Source organism: Ranitomeya variabilis, chromosome 3 (assembly GCF_051348905.1).
Source record: "Ranitomeya variabilis isolate aRanVar5 chromosome 3, aRanVar5.hap1, whole genome shotgun sequence".
In the NCBI taxonomy this organism is placed as follows: Eukaryota; Metazoa; Chordata; class Amphibia; order Anura; family Dendrobatidae; genus Ranitomeya; species Ranitomeya variabilis.
In genome coordinates, this window is record NC_135234.1 from 50,508,418 (window position 1) to 50,524,684 (window position 16,267).

The following is a 16,267-nucleotide window of genomic DNA, read 5'->3' on the forward strand; positions in this document are numbered from 1 at the left end:
GACGTAAGTAAAGAGCGAAACACTTACGTTTACGGCAGCCGACCGTGTCCTCGGTGAGTTATGAAAACATGATAGTGAACACATGAATGTTCGCAGTCGGGCTTCCAGATGCTCTGCAGAAATATCCCCTTCTCAGCACATTCCTTCTTCAAAGATGACTTATTGATTCCTCCACTAGATGGCAGTAGCTGCATCTTTCAAGTTCAGGAACTCAGAAGAACAATGGAGTCCTTTATTCTGCAAAGTTAAGAAAATGGCCAGTTTTTCACAGTGGAGCAGATGTACAAGGCACATATTAACTCTTTCAAGGTTGCTGTTTTTTAATAAAAGCCTGCAGTCCAACGATAATGACCAGTTATACCTGTGGGGTTATTTATAGGCAGCGATAATGAACAGCGCCCTGATAGAAGGGCAGGGATTGTGTATTTTGACAAGTATACATTAGTCATGTTTGACTTCTGAGTACCTGTCCCCAGAGAGACTTCTCAGAACCCCTAATTAGACATGCTTTCTACATTCCAGATCCTTTTGCAGATACCCAGATGTTGTTCTTCTCCCTAATAATCTCCGCCATCGCAGATTCAAGAGAAAAATGGATCTGATAAATTACAGAATTCCAAGTGAGGAGGGATAGCGGTATTATTTTATTATGTTATTTGTTTTTTTTATTTATTGCATTTTATTAAGTTCCAGAATATGTTCCAATATGATTCATGGTTTATGTGACAGCTCGGATCCTTAGGTCACGTATAAATGTGCAAAAACATGGACACTTAGGGCATCTTAAAGATAAATGTGGCGGTTTGTCTGCATAAAATATGTAATATGCCCAGTGGCGTGGCTGCAGGGGGTGCGCACCTGGGTCTGGATGCCGGAGAAAGCCCGAGGGTCCGCCAAAAGCCAGCAATTATAAATAGTAAAGGGAGGGAGAGCGCCCCTGTGTGGATCTTGGGTTGGACGCAGGAGTTTGAAGCGACAGCACTGAACTAAGGCACAAATAATTCCTGGGTACGTTCAGCGGGTGCACAGGAAAGGATAGGCTTCTTCAGGAGGTGTTAGAGACTAGGAGGTGCCGCATTGAACGTCCTAAGCATTTCCCAATAATCTTGTTGAGAATGATCCTTGTCCTATCGGCTCAGACTTTGCTTATCCAAGTGTATTAAAAACAATTCCAATATGGAGCCAAATCTTTCCTGACAAACAAGATGTTGTAGGACAATGCGAAGTATCACTGCGCACACAGTAAGGAATGCCTAGACTCTCTGCTCGTACAGTAAAGAATCATTCATTGCCCTTTCTAAGGTACGCTTCGTCCAGAAACGTACGTCAGAATGAGCAATGTTTCTTAATTGTATGGACAACTTTTTTTTTTAACCATGTGAAATATTGTTACATTTTTTTTCTTTGTCAATTTTCTCCTATGGTCAACGGTATTGGATCCATGCTGCATAACAAGAAACAACGCTACATTTTCCACACGGTGAGGGTCTTACCTAATTTTCTTTTTGTGCTTCTTTAATGTTGAGTAAAGAATCATGGTTTGTGATGATGATGATTGTTAACTTCTTCCCTCTAAACCAGTGTTTACGAAACTCCAGTCCGCACAGCCTCAACACATCATGGTTTCAGGATTACCTGTGAGCAGTAAGACTATGGATTCTGTACTGTATGAAAAATGAGACTATGGATTCTTTACTGTACGAGCAGTTACACTATGGATTCTTTACTGTGTGAGCAGTGAGACTATGGATTCTGTACTGTACGAGTAGTGACATTATGGATTCTTAACTGTTGGGCAGTGGGACTATGGATTCTTTACTGTGCAAACACTGACGCTATGGATTATTTACTTATGAGCATTTACACTGGATTCTTTACTGTATAAGCAATGAAAATATGGATGATTTACTGGGTGAGCCATGAGATTATGGATTTCTTACTGTGTGAGCAGTGACACTATGGATTCTATACTGTGTGAGTTGTGAAACTATGGATTTTTTACTGTGGGAACGGTGACACTATAGATTCTTTACTATGTGAGCAGTGACTATAGATTCTTTACTGTACAAGCAGTTTTCACTGGATTCTTTGCTGTGTGAGCCATGAGATTATGGATTCTTTACTGTGTGAGCATGGAAACTAGAGATTCTTAATTGTATGAGAAGTGAGACCATAGATTCTTTACTATGTGAGCAATGAGAAAATAGATTCTTTACTGTACGAGTAGTAACATTACGGATGCTTTGTTCTGCGAGCAGTGAAATATGGAGTCTTTACAACTTATGGTATAAGTAGTGTTGAGCATTCCGATACCGCAAGTATCGGGTATCGGCCGATACTTGCGGGTATCGGAATTCCGATACCGAGATCCGATACTTTTGTGGTATCGGGTATCGGTATCGAAACAACATTAATGTGTAAAATAAAGAATTAAAATAAAAAATATTGCTATACTCACCTCTCCGACGCAGCCTGGACCTCACCGAGGGAACCGGCAGCGTTGTTTGCTTAAAATGCGCGCTTTTACTTCCTTCCGTGACGTCACGGCTTGTGATTGGTCGCGTGCCGCCCATGTGGCCGCGACGCGACCAATCACAGCAAGCCGTGACGTAATTTTCAGGTCCTCAATGCCTAATTCTAGGCATTCATGATTTTAAAATTACGTTCCGGCTTGTGATTGGTCGCGTCGCGGTCACATGGGCGACGCGACCAACCACAAGCTGTGACGTCACGGGAGGCAGGAGACGCGCGCATTTTTAAAATTACGTCACGGCTTGTGATTGGTTGCGTGCCGCCCATGTGACCGCGACGCGACCAATCACAGCAAGCCGTGACGTAATTTCAGGTCCTGATGCCTATTTCTGCATTCAGGACCTGAAATTACGTCACGGCTTGCTGTGATTGGTCGCGTCGCGGTCACATGGGCGGCACGCGACCAATCACAAGCCGTGACGTCACGGAAGGCAGTAAAAGCGCGCATTTTAAGCAAACAACGCTGCCGGTTCCCTCGGTGAGGTCCAGGCTGCGTCGGAGAGGTGAGTATAGCAATATTTTTTATTTTAATTCTTTATTTTACACATTAATATGGATCCCAGGGCCTGAAGGAGAGTTTCCTCTCCTTCAGACCCTGGGAACCATCAGGATACCGTCCGATACTTGAGTCCCATTGACTTGTATTGGTATCGGGTATCGGTATCGGATTAGATCCGATACTTTGCCGGTATCGGCCGATACTTTCCGATACCGATACTTTCAAGTATCGGACGGTATCGCTCAACACTAGGTATAAGTTGAATGGAGCTGGTCTGATATGACCTTAGTCAGATGTGACATCATTTGAAGTGTGACATCTTTTAATTGTAACATCAGAAATATACCAGAATGGTAACCCATGGTATATTCTCCTTCATGCTGTTATGCCCTGATCTATCTGCTTTCATCCACAGGTACGTCTGAACTATCTCCTAATCTGGAATACCCACTGCAGCCCAGAACCGCATGTACTCCTCTTCCTCTGTTTCAACTGGAAATCCTACAACCTGCAATAACCATTCTTCCACCTCACCACCACCCGAGCTGCCGCCTCACCACCACCCGAGCTGCCGCCTCACCACCACCCGAGCTGCCGCCTCACCACTACCCGAGCTGCCGCCTCACCAACACCAGTGCTACCGCCTCATCACCAGAGCTGCCATCTCACCACTACCCAAGCTGCCACCTCACCACCACCCGAGCTACCGCCTCATCACCAGAGCTGCCACCTCATCATCCGAGCTGCCACCTCACCACCAGAGCTGCCACCTCACCACCAAGAGAGCTGCCGCCTCACCACCACCAGAGCTGCTGCCTCACCAACCGCCAGAGCTGCAGCCTCACCACCACCAGTGCTGCTGCACCCCCAACCTTCTGTCTCTTCCCCATTATCCCATAGAATGTAAGTCCGCAAGGACAGGGTCCTCTCCCCTCTGTACCAGTCTGTCATTGTAAATTTGTTTACTGTAAACTATATCTATAACTCTGTACATAACCCCTTTCTCATGTACTGCACCATGGAATTAATGGTGCTATTGAACCCCTGGCAAAAATTATGTAATCACTGGCCTGGGAGGATGTTAATTCAGTTGTTTAATTTTGTTGAAAAAAGCAGATCACAGACATGGCACAAAACTAAAGTCATTTCAAATGGCAACTTTCTGGCTTTAACCCCTTCTCCCCGAAGCCTGTTTTCAATTTCCTGACCAGGCCATTTTTTTCAATTCTGACCACTGTCACTTTATGAAACACTTCAACGGATCCTGGTGATTCTGAGAGTTTTCTCGTGACATATTGTACTTTATGATAGTCATAAAATTTCGTCGATTTGAGTTGTGTTTAGTGGGAAAAAAACAGAAATTTGGCAAAAATTTTGAAAATTTTGCCATTTTTAAACTTTTAGTTTTTATGCCCTTAAATTAGAGAGTCATATTATACAAAACAGTTAATAAATAACATTACCCACATGTCTGCTTTACATTAGCACAATTTTGGAAACAATTTTTTTTGTTAGGAAGTTATAAGGGTTAAAAGTTAACCAGCGATTTCTCATTTTTGCAACAAAATTTGCAAAATCATTTTTTTAGGGATTATCTCACACTTGAAGTTACTTTGAAGGGTCTATATGACAGAAAATGCCCAAAAGTGACAACATTCTAAAAACTGCACCCCTCAAGGTACTCAAAACCACATTCAAAACGTTTATTAACCCTTCAGGTGCTTCACATTAATTTTTGGAATGTTTAAAAAAAAATTGAACATTTAACTTTGTTTCACAAAATTTTTACTTCAGATCCAATTTGTTTTGTTTTTCCAAGGGTAACAGGAGAAATTGGACCAAAAAAGTTGTTGTACAATTTGTCCTGAGTACGCCGATACCCATATGTGGGGGTAAACCACTGTTTGGGCACATGGCAGAGTTCGCAAGGGAAGGAGCGCCATTTGACTTTTTAATGCAAAATTTGCTGGAATTGAGATCCGACAACATGTCGCATTTGGAGAGCCCCTGATGTGCCTAAACAGTGGAAGCCCCCCACAAGTGATACCAATTTGGATAGTAGACCCCCTAAGGAACTAATCTAGATGTGTGGTGAGCACTTTGAACCCCCAACTGCTTCACAGAAGTTTATAATGTAGAGCCATAAAAAAATCATATTTTTTTCGCAAAAAAATGATCTTTTCGCCCCAAATTTTTTATTTTCCCAAGGGTAACAGGACAAATTGGACCCGAAAAGTTGTTGTGCAATTTGTCCTGAGTACGCTGATACCCCGTGTGTGGGGGTAAACCACTGTTTGGGCGCATGGCAGAGCTCGGAAGGGAAGGAGCGCTGTTTTGGAATGCAGACTTTGATGGAATTGTCTGCGGGCATCAAGTTGCGTTTGCAGAGCCCCTGATATACCTAAACAGTGGAAACTCCCACAAGTGACCCCATATTGGAAACTAGACCCCCCAAGGAACTTGTCTAGATGTGTTGTGAGAACTTTGATACCCCAAGTGTTTCGCTAAAGTTTATAACGCAGAGCCGTGAAAATAAAAAATATATTTTCTTCCACAAAAAGGATATTTTAGCCCCCAAATGTTAATTTTCCCAAGGGTAACAGGTCAAATTGGACTCCAAAAGTTGTTGTCCATTTGTCTTGAGTACACTTCTCCCCCACATGTGGGGGAGAACCACTGTTTGGGCACACGGCAGAGCTCAGAAGGGAAGGAGCACCGTTTTGAATGCAGACTTAGATGGATTGGTCTGCAGGCGTCACGTTGCATATGCAGAGCCCCTGATGTACCTAAACAGTAGAAACCACTCACAAGTGACCCCATATTGGAAACTAGACCCCCTCAAGGAACTTAACTAGATGTGTTTTGAGAACTTTGAACCCCCAAGTGTTTCACTACAGTTTCTAACACAGAGCCGTGAAAATAAAAAATATTTTTTTTCCATAAAAATTATTTTTTAGCTCCCAGTTTTGTATTTTCCCAATGGTAACTGTTGTGAATTTGGATTCTGGGCTCCCCCGGTGGCTACTGGTGGAATTGAACTGGTGTCTTCATCTTCTCTGTTCACCTGTTCCCATCAAGATGTGGGAGTCGCTATATAACCTTGCTGCTCTGTTAGTTGCTTGCCGGTCAACAATGTTATCAGAAGCCTCTCTGTGCTTGTTCCTGCTCCTAGACAACTACTAGATAAGTTGGACTCTTGTCCATGTTTGTTTTTGCATTTTTGTTCCAGTTCACAGCTGTAGTTTCGTTACTGTGTCTGGAAAGCTCTTGTGAACAGGAATTGCCACTCTGGTGTTATGAGTTAATGCCAGAGTTTAAAGTAATTTCTGGATGGTGTTTTGATTAGGGTTTTTAGCTGACCATGAAAGTGTCCTTTCTGTCTTCTGCTATGTAGTAAGTGGACCTCAAATTTGCTAAACCTATTTTCATACTACGTTTGTTATTTCATCTTGATTCACCGCCAATACATGTGGGGGGCCTCTGTCTCCTTTCGGGGTATTTCTCTAGAGGTGAGCTAGGACTAATATTTTCCTCTGCTAGTTTTATTTAGTCCTCCGGCTGGTGCTGGGCATCTAGAATCAACGTAGGCATGCTACCCGGCCACTGCTAGTTGTGCGTTAGGTTTAGTTCATGGTCAGCTCAGTTTCCATCTTCCAAGAGCTAGTTCCTATATATGCTGATGCTATGATCTCTTGCCATTGAGATCATGACAGTTTGACCGGCCCACTAAAGGGTTAAAATCCTTGGCTGAGAAAGGAGAGAAATAAGTAGTCTGCTGAAATTTTTTTTTTTTTTTTTTTCTCTCCTTTGAATGGCTCTGTGTTCACCTGTTTGCAATGGATCTTCAGAGTGTAACTGCAGGTTTGAATAATCTCGCCACGAAGGTACAAAATTTGCAAGATTTTGTTTGTCATGCACCTGTATCTGAGCCGAGAATTCCTTTGCCGGAATTTTTCTCGGGGAATAGATCTGGGTTTCAGAATTTTCGAAATAATTGCAAATTATTTTTGTCCCTGAAATCTCGCTCTGCCGGAGATCCTGCACAGCAGGTCAGGATTGTGATTTCCTTGCTCCGGGGCGACCCTCAAGACTGGGCTTTTTCACTGACACCAGGGGATCCTGCGTTGCTCAATGTGGATGCGTTTTTTCTGGCCTTGGGGTTGCTTTATGACGAACCTCATTTGGAGCTTCAGGCAGAAAAAACTTTGATGTCCCTATCTCAGGGGCAAGATGAAGCGGAAATTTACTGCCAAAGATTCCGTAAATGGTCTGTGCTTACTCAGTGGAATGAGTGCGCCCTGGCGGCGACTTTCAGAGAGGGTCTCTCTGATGCCATTAAGGATGTTATGGTGGGGTTCCCTGTGCCTGCGGGTCTGAATGAGTCCATGACAATGGCTATTCAGATCGATAGGCGTTTGCGGGAGCGCAAACCAGTGCACCATCTGGCGGTGTCCACTGAGAAATCGCCAGAGAGTATGCAGTGTGATAGAATTCTGTCCCGAAGCGAGCGGCAGAATTTTAGACGGAAAAATGGGTTGTGTTTCTATTGTGGTGATTCTACTCATGTTATATCAGCATGCTCTAAGCGCACTAAAAAGCTTGGTAAATCTGTTTCCATTTGCACCTTACCGTCTAAGTTTATTCTATCTGTGACCCTGATTTGCTCTTTGTCATCTATTACCACGGACGCCTATGTCGACTCTGGCGCCGCTTTGAGTCTTATGGATTGGTCCTTTGCCAAACGCTGTGGGTATGATTTAGAGCCTTTGGAGACTCCTATTCCTCTGAAGGGGATTGACTCCACCCCATTGGCTAATAATAAACCACAATACTGGACACAAGTAACTATGCGTATTAATCCGGATCACCAGGAGATTATTCGCTTTCTGGTGCTGTATAACCTACATGATGATTTGGTGCTAGGATTGCCTTGGCTGCAATCTCACAACCCAGTCCTCGACTGGAAAGCTATGTCTGTGTTGAGCTGGGGATGTAAGGGGGCTCATGGGGATGTACCTGTGGTTTCCATTTCATCATCTATTCCCTCTGAAATTCCTGAGTTCCTGTCTGACTATCGTGACGTCTTTGAAGAATCCAAGCTTGGTTCGTTACCTCCGCACCGAGAGTGCGATTGTGCCATAGATTTAATCCCGGGTAGTAAATACCCAAAGGGTCGTTTATTTAATCTGTCTGTGCCTAAACATGCTGCTATGCGTGAATATATAAAGGAGTCCTTGGAAAAGGGACATATTCGTCCATCGTCATCTCCCTTAGGAGCCGGTTTTTTCTTTGTGTCAAAAAAAGACGGCTCTTTGAGACCATGTATTGATTATCGGCTTTTGAATAAAATCACTGTTAAATATCAATACCCATTGCCGTTGCTGACTGATTTGTTTGCTCGCATAAAGGGGGCCAAGTGGTTCTCTAAGATTGACCTTCGTGGGGCGTATAATTTGGTGCGAATCAGGCAGGGGGATGAGTGGAAAACCGCATTTAATACGCCCGAGGGCCACTTTGAGTATTTAGTGATGCCTTTTGGTCTTTCTAATGCTCCGTCAGTTTTCCAGTCCTTTATGCATGATATTTTTCGCGATTATTTGGATAAATTTATGATTGTGTATCTGGATGATATTCTGATTTTTTCGGATGACTGGGACTCTCATGTCCAGCAAGTCAGGAGGGTTTTTCAGGTTTTGCGGTCTAATTCTTTGTGTGTGAAGGGTTCTAAGTGTGTTTTTGGGGTACAGAGGATTTCCTTTTTGGGATATATTTTTTCCCCCTCTTCCATTGAAATGGATCCTGTCAAGGTTCAAGCTATTTGTGATTGGACGCAGCCCTCTTCTCTTAAGAGTCTTCAGAAATTTTTGGGCTTTGCTAATTTTTATCGTCGATTTATTGCTGGTTTTTCGGATATTGCTAAGCCTTTGACCGATTTGACTAAGAAGGGTGCTGATGTTGCTGATTGGTCCCCTGATGCTGTGGAGGCCTTTCGGGAGCTTAAGCGCCGTTTTTCCTCTGCCCCTGTGTTGCGTCAGCCTGATGTTGCTCTACCTTTTCAGGTTGAGGTCGACGCTTCTGAGATCGGAGCTGGGGCAGTGTTGTCGCAGAGAAGTTCTGACTGCTCCGTGATGAGGCCTTGTGCCTTCTTTTCCCGTAAATTTTCGCCCGCTGAGCGGAATTATGATGTTGGGAATCGGGAGCTTTTGGCCATGAAGTGGGCTTTTGAGGAGTGGCGCCATTGGCTTGAGGGGGCCAGACATCAGGTGGTGGTATTGACTGACCACAAAAATTTGGTTTATCTTGAGACCGCCAGGCGCCTGAATCCTAGACAGGCGCGCTGGTCATTATTTTTCTCTCGGTTTAATTTTGTGGTGTCATACCTACCGGGTTCTAAGAATGTTAAGGCGGATGCCCTTTCTAGGAGTTTTGAGCCTGACTCGCCTGGTAACTCTGAGCCCACAGGTATCCTTAAGGATGGAGTGGTATTGTCAGCCGTTTCTCCAGACCTGCGGCGGGCCTTGCAGGAGTTTCAGGCGGATAGACCTGATCGTTGCCCACCTGATAAACTGTTTGTTCCTGATGATTGGACCAGTAGAGTCATCTCTGAGGTTCATTCTTCTGCATTGGCAGGTCATCCTGGCATTTTTGGTACCAGGGATTTGGTGGCAAGGTCCTTCTGGTGGCCTTCCCTGTCACGAGATGTGCGAGGCTTTGTGCAGTCTTGTGACGTTTGTGCTCGGGCCAAGCCTTGTTGTTCTCGGGCTAGTGGATTGTTGTTGCCCTTGCCTATTCCTAAGAGGCCTTGGACGCACATCTCGATGGATTTTATTTCGGATCTGCCTGTTTCTCAGAAGATGTCTGTCATCTGGGTGGTGTGTGACCGTTTCTCTAAGATGGTCCATTTGGTTCCTCTGCCCAAGTTGCCTTCTTCTTCCGAGTTGGTTCCTCTGTTTTTTCAAAATGTTGTTCGTTTGCATGGTATTCCTGAGAATATCGTTTCTGACAGAGGGACCCAATTCGTGTCTAGATTTTGGCGGGCATTCTGTGCTAGGATGGGCATAGATTTATCTTTTTCGTCCGCTTTCCATCCTCAGACGAATGGCCAGACTGAGCGGATTAATCAGACCCTGGAGACATATCTGAGGTGTTTTGTGTCTGCTGACCAGGATGATTGGGTTGCTTTTTTGCCATTGGCGGAGTTCGCTCTCAATAATCGGGCCAGCTCTGCCACTTTGGTGTCCCCGTTTTTCTGTAATTCGGGGTTTCATCCTCGATTTTCCTCTGGTCAGGTGGAATCTTCGGATTGTCCTGGAGTGGATGCTGTGGTGGAGAGATTGCATCAGATCTGGGGGCAGGTGGTGGACAATTTGAGGTTGTCCCAGGAGAAGACTCAGCTTTTTGCTAACCGCCGTCGTCGTGTTGGTCCTCGTCTTCGTGTTGGGGACTTGGTGTGGTTGTCTTCTCGTTTTGTCCCTATGAGGGTCTCTTCTCCTAAGTTTAAGCCTCGGTTCATCGGCCCGTATAAGATATTGGAGATTCTTAACCCTGTGTCCTTCCGTTTGGACCTCCCTGCATCCTTTTCTATTCATAACGTTTTTCATCGGTCATTATTGCGCAGGTATGAGGTACCGGTTGTGCCTCCGTTGAGCCTCCTGCTCCGGTGTTGGTTGAGGGTGAGTTGGAGTACGTTGTGGAGAAAATCTTAGACTCTCGTGTTTCCAGACGGAGACTCCAGTATCTGGTCAAGTGGAAGGGATACGGCCAGGAGGATAATTCTTGGGTGAATGCATCTGATGTTCATGCCTCTGATCTGGTTCGTGCCTTTCATAGGGCCCATCCTGATCGCCCTGGTGGTTCTGGTGAGGGTTCGGTGCCCCCTCCTTGAGGGGGGGGTACTGTTGTGAATTTGGATTCTGGGCTCCCCCGGTGGCTACTGGTGGAATTGAACTGGTGTCTTCATCTTCTCTGTTCACCTGTTCCCATCAAGATGTGGGAGTCGCTATATAACCTTGCTGCTCTGTTAGTTGCTTGCCGGTCAACAATGTTATCAGAAGCCTCTCTGTGCTTGTTCCTGCTCCTAGACAACTACTAGATAAGTTGGACTCTTGTCCATGTTTGTTTTTGCATTTTTGTTCCAGTTCACAGCTGTAGTTTCGTTACTGTGTCTGGAAAGCTCTTGTGAACAGGAATTGCCACTCTGGTGTTATGAGTTAATGCCAGAGTTTTAAAGTAATTTCTGGATGGTGTTTTGATAGGGTTTTTAGCTGACCATGAAAGTGTCCTTTCTGTCTTCTGCTATGTAGTAAGTGGACCTCAAATTTGCTAAACCTATTTTCATACTACGTTTGTTATTTCATCTTGATTCACCGCCAATACATGTGGGGGGCCTCTGTCTCCTTTCGGGGTATTTCTCTAGAGGTGAGCTAGGACTAATATTTTCCTCTGCTAGTTTTATTTAGTCCTCCGGCTGGTGCTGGGCATCTAGAATCAACGTAGGCATGCTACCCGGCCACTGCTAGTTGTGCGTTAGGTTTAGTTCATGGTCAGCTCAGTTTCCATCTTCCAAGAGCTAGTTCCTATATATGCTGATGCTATGATCTCTTGCCATTGAGATCATGACAGGTAACAGGAGAAATTGGACCCCAAAAGTTGTCCAATTTGTCCTGAGTATGCTGATACCCCATACTTTGGGGTAAACCCCTGTTTGGGCGCACAGGAGAGCTCGGAAGGGATGGAGCACTATTTTACTTTTTTAACGCAGAATTGGCTGGAATTGAGATCGGACGCCATGTCGCGTTTGGAGAGCCCCTGATGTGCCTAAACAGTGGAAACCCCCCCAATTCTAACTGAAATCCTAACCCAAACACACCCCTAACCCTAATCCCAACCATAACCCTAACCACACCCCAACCCTAATCCCAACTGTAAATGTAATCCAAACCCTAACTTTAGCCCCAACCCTAACCCTAACTTTAGCCTCAACCCTAACCCTAACTTTAGCTCCAACCCTAACCCTAACTTTAGCCCCAACCCTAACTTTAGCCCCAACCCTAACCCTAGCTTTAGCCCCAACCCTAACCCTAACTTTAGCCCCAACCCTAACCCTAACTTTAACCCTAACCCTAATGGGAAAATGGAAATAAATACTTTTTTTAAATTTTATTATTTTCCCTTACTAAGGAGGTGATGAAGGGGGGTTTGATTTACTTTTATAGTGCTTTTTTGGTGGATTTTTATGATTGGCAGCCGTCACACACTAAAAGATGCTTTTTATTGCAAAAAAATAGTTTTTGCATCACCACATTTTGAGAGCTATAATTTATCCATATATTGGCCCACAGAGTCATGTGAGGTCTTGTTATTTGCGGGACGAGTTGATGTTTTTATTGGTACAATTTTTGAGCACATGACATTTTTTGATCGCTTTTTATTCCGATTTTTGGGAGGCAGAATGAACAAAAACCAGCAATTCCTGAATTTCTTTTAGGGGGGCGTTTATACCGTTCCACGTGTGGTAAAATTGATAATGCAGCTTTATTCTTCGGGTTAGTATGATTACAACGATACCTCATTTATATCATTTTTTAATGTTTTGGCGCTTTTACACAATAAAAACTATTTTCAATAAAAATTAATTGTTTTTGCATCGCTTTATTCTGAGAGCTATAACTTTTTTATTTTTCTGCTGATGATGCTGTATGGCAGCTTTTTTATTTGCGGGACAAGATGACGTTTTCAGCGGTACCATGGTTATTTATATCCGTCTTTTTGATCACATTTTATTGCACATTTTGTTCGGCGGTATGATCATAAAGCGTTGTTTTTTGCCTCATTTTTTATTTATTTTCTTGCGGTGTTCACTGAAAGGGTTAACTAGTGGGATAGTTTTATAGAGCGGGTCATTACGGACGTGGTGTGGTGATACCAAATATGTGTAATTTTATTGTTTTTTTTTTTATTTACATAAATAAATGGATTTATTGGAAAATATTTATTTATTTATTTTCTTCTTTATTTGGGGATTTTTATTTTTTTTTTACACTTTATAACATTGTCCTGGGGGGACATCACTATGTTTCATCAGATCGCTGATCTGACACTTTGCATAGCACTGTGTCAGATCAGCGATCTGACAGGCAGTGCAGGAGGCTTTCCGGCGCCTGCTCAGAGCAGGCGCCGGAAAGCCACCTCAGTGAAGGACCCGGAAGGAGCCCCGCACCCATCTTGGATCCGGGGACTGCTTCCAGAACACCGGAACAATGCGATCGCATTGCGTTGTTCCGGTGGGAGAGCGCAGGGAGCCCCAGTCCCTGCGTGATGCCCCTCTATGTCGCTGTCACTACTGACAGCGGCATCAGAGGGGTTAAATGCCCACGATCGGCGCTAGCACCGATTTGCTGGAATAATTAAGGGATGCCAAGTTACATTTGCAGAGCCCCTGTTGTGCCTAAACAGTGTAAACTGCCCACAAATGACACCATTTTGGAAACTAGACCCCTCAGGGAACTTATCTAAATGTGTGGTGAGCACCTTGAACCCCCAGATGCGCCACAGAAGTTTATAATGTTGAGCCGTGAAAATTTTTAAAAAAACACACATTTTCCCCCACAAAAATGTTTTCAGCCCCAAATTTTGAATTTTCAGAAGGTTAATAGGAGAAATAGCATCATACAGTTTGTTGTGCATTTTCTCCTCAGTATGCCAATACACCATATGTGATTGAAAACTATTGTTTGGGCGCACAGCAAGGTTTGGAAGGGAAGGAGCACCATTTGACTTTTTGAATGCAAAATTTGCTGGAATAAGTAGCGGATTGCGTTTGGAGATGCCCTGATGTGCCTAAACAGTGGAAACTGCCCACAAGTGACACCATTTTGGAAATTAGACCCCTCAGGAAACTTATCTAGATGTGTGGTGATCACCTTGAACCCCCTAGGTGCTTCGCATAACTTTACGACGCTGATATGTGAAAAAAAAAATTCACAAGGACAGCAAGAGAAAATTGACCCCTAAATTAGTTTTGCAATTTCTCCTGAGTACAACGAAACTCCATATGTGGGGGAATACTACCTTTGAGGCACAGGGAAAATCTCAGAAGGGAAAGAAGTTCCATATTGAAGTTCAGATTTTACTGGAATGGTTTGAGGGTGCCATGTCACATTGGCAGACCCTGAGGTGCCAGAACAGCAGAAAACCCCATATGTGATCTTATTTTAAAAATTAAACCTCCCAATGAATTAATCTATTCATCATATCATATTGACAATACATGTGCCTCATACATATACTATTGGGTGGCGAATAAAGAATAAATTACATTTTTCTAAGTTTTCTAAGGACTATTAACAAAAAATGGAACATAGTTTGTTGTAAAAATTTCTCCTGAGTGTGCCATTACCCTACATATAAATGGGTAATACTTTTCAGGCACTGTGCACAGCTCAGAAGGGAAGGAGCACCATATTAAAGTGCAGATTTTACTGTTATGGTTTGCAGGTGCCATGACCCACTGGGAGAGCCCATGAGGTGCCAGAACAGCAGAATTCATCATTAGTGACCCCATTTTACAAAATACACCACTTAACAGAATTTAATACCATTGGGCTGCGCAAAAAAAAATTATTACATTTTTACCACAAAAAATAGTTTTCACCCCAGATTTTACATTTTCACAAGAAGAAATGGGTAAAAATGGCTCCAAAATTTGTCCCACAATGTAGAAATACCCCATATGTGGCTGTACAGTACTGCTTAGTCCTACTGTAGACTCGGGACTCGGGAGTCCTTAAATGCTAGAAAAGCAGAATCCTCCCTCAAGTGGCCTAATTTTTGAAATTATATCCCTTTGGGAATTTATGTACATGTGTCGTGACAATTTTGACTCCGTGGGAGTTTTCCACAAAAAAAGCAAAATTGGATATTACCGAGTAAATTGCAAACTGCCATTGTAGTGCCCAGTACATTGTAGTGACCAGGTGTTCAGTTCATGCTCCTGGAGACATGCACCTGTAAATTAGGCGGGCTGCCATCACTACAGAAATGCCCAACATGTGAATGCTAAGGGTATGTGCACACGTCAGGATTTCTTGCAGAAATTTTCGTGACAAAAATCCGGAAATTTCTGCCAGAAATCAGCATGCCTTTTTTGCACGTTTTTGACGCTTTTTTTTGCGGAAAATTTGCTGATTTTTTGCGTTTTTCTCCTGACACTCCAAAATCATGGGAAATCCGCAAAAAATCCGCAAAAAGAATGAACAAGTTCAACAAAAATTGCAGAATGCATTCTAAATGATAGGATGCATAATGTAAGCGTTTTTTTGTGCAGAATTATAGCGTTTTTATCGGGGAAATCCACAAGAAAAGCGCTAAAATTCCTGAAGAAATCCTGACGTGTGCACATACCCTAAATGTGGAAAAATGCAAGGTAGAAGTGTAGATAAATTAAAAATTAAGTTTTAATATATAATAATAATCTTTATTTTTATATAGTGCTAGCGCTTTACAGGTTGCACACATTATCATCGCTGTCCCCGATGGGGCTCACAATCTAAATTCCCCATCGGTATGTCCTTTTGAATGTGGGAGGAAACTGGAGAACCCGGAGGAAACTCACGCAAACACGGGGAGAACATACAAACTCTTTGCAGATGGTGTCCAAGGTGGGGTTTGAACCCAGGACTCCAGTGCTGCAGTGCTATCTACTGTGCCACCGTGCTGTAATATATCTTCCTCTGTCTGATGACACCAATTGCAATACAAAACAAACAATCATAATATAAAATCACAGGAAGGCTATCACAGGAATGTGATGTGTACCTAGGAGGGGATAATCCTCTTGCACCAAAAGAAGAGACCCCATGACAGTTTGGTAAAGAATCCCTTTTTATAAGTGATTAGCGAGTGTGCTCGGTACTCAAGATTTCTGAGCATGCTCGAGTGTTCTCCAAGTATTTTGTGCGTGCTCGTAGATTATGTTTGTGTGTCCCCGCACCTGCATGATTTTCATCTGTTAGACAACCTGAACACATGCAGGGACTGCTTGTTTGTTAGGGAATCTCCACATGTATTCAGGCTGTCTAGCAGCTGCAAATCATGCAGCCGCAGGGACTCAAGCATAATCTAGAACACCCGAGCATGCTCGGAAAACTCGAGTAACGAGAACACTCTCTCATCACTAGTACCTATATATCTTATGTACCAGTGTAATAGGGACCAAAGCGTGGTATACCGTAAGTC

The 16,267-nt window shown here is 43.6% G+C and overlaps 1 long non-coding RNA gene across 4 annotated transcripts in view; it reads right to left on the reverse strand.

Moving 5' to 3' along the window:
* The window catches only part of LOC143815131 (uncharacterized), a 610,659-nt gene that overhangs the window by 293,941 nt on the left and 300,451 nt on the right, over positions 1-16,267 (reverse strand). For all 4 annotated transcript variants that reach the window (XR_013223685.1, XR_013223683.1, XR_013223684.1 and 1 more), the window contains one exon: positions 28-237. This is a non-coding gene — a long non-coding RNA (uncharacterized LOC143815131). The remainder of the gene's footprint in view (positions 1-27; positions 238-16,267) is intronic.